This window comes from Varanus komodoensis, unplaced genomic scaffold (assembly GCF_004798865.1).
Source record: "Varanus komodoensis strain SLA01 unplaced genomic scaffold, ASM479886v1 scaffold67, whole genome shotgun sequence".
Lineage (NCBI taxonomy): Eukaryota > Metazoa > Chordata > Lepidosauria > Squamata > Varanidae > Varanus > Varanus komodoensis.
In genome coordinates this window covers 1,957,860-1,958,863 of record NW_025336308.1, presented here as the reverse complement: position 1 = coordinate 1,958,863, position 1,004 = coordinate 1,957,860, and the positions used below count along the sequence as shown (strand labels likewise).

Below are 1,004 nucleotides of genomic sequence, written 5' to 3'. Positions count from 1 at the left end.
TCCCCCCCCCCGGGACCCACCTCCGCGGCACGGCGGGGCTGCGCTTCCGCTTCCTTCCGCTTGCGCTTCCGCTTCCGCTTCCGCTCCGGCCAGCGAGGCGGCGGGTGTGGCGAGCTAGACGGGCCCTCACTTCCGCTCTCCGCCTCGCGCTGCGACGGGCGTAGATGCAATACGCAGACTGACGCGCGGAGCCGTATCGCGGGTTCCTTCTGCGTCGGAATGCGGGAGCCTCGTGGCTGTTGTGGCGCGCAGTCCAAGCGCGAATAAACACAACAAACACAACACAATACAATACTCTAGCTAAAGGAAGAGAAGAGTAGGGCCCCACCGCGGAGGGGGCTGCAAAGCGGGCTCGGGGCGCGACCCGCTCGGGCTACAAAGCGTTTTAGCCGTTGCCTCGCCGGCGCCCGAGAAGACGTCTGCATGCGCAGATGCGTGTCTTCCGCGCCCAGCAGCACCTGAAGGAGGTAAATTTTTCCTGGCGAACAAACAAGGGTCAGTCACTTCGAGAGAGACAAGAAGGCTGGAAATATAAAGCCTTTCTCGGGGAGGCCAGAACCTGCCAGGAGAAGCACGGAGGCAGCAGCTTTGACTCCCGGTGGCCTAAAACGAAGCGGAGGGCGAGATGGCCGTGCGCAAAAGTCACCGGATGTTTTCTGCCACGTTTTCTGCGAGAAATCTTTGCAAAGAGCTCAACACTGACATGCTCTGTGCAGGATGCTGGGCCAGGTGGTCCCGCCGGAGATGCTGGTCCGCACATACAATAGTCCTTTTCTAATACATAAAGCGGCTTGGTGGTGGTGCCTGTCTCTCACCCTCAGACAATGAATTTGTCCTCAACCACCACTTAGCGCAGATTTTAAATACAGCTTTGCATTCATGAAGGCCGCCTGGTCCTGACTGACGCTGGGGCCATTTCGCTCCTGCCTCCCATACGCCCTACAGTCACCCCCGTTAGTCGCTGATGCTAACCGAGTCCAGATCGAGCTCTGCCTGATAATACC

The 1,004-nt window shown here is 59.3% G+C and overlaps 1 protein-coding gene across 1 annotated transcript in view; it reads right to left on the bottom strand.

Annotated features, from left to right (window-relative positions):
- The window catches only part of PPCDC (phosphopantothenoylcysteine decarboxylase), a 14,077-nt gene extending 14,020 nt beyond the window's left edge, over nt 1-57 (bottom strand). Inside the window, exon 1 of the mRNA XM_044450468.1 lies at nt 21-57. The gene's annotated coding sequence lies outside the window, so the exon portion shown is untranslated. The remainder of the gene's footprint in view (nt 1-20) is intronic.
- Nucleotides 58-1,004: the final 947 nt, after the last annotated feature.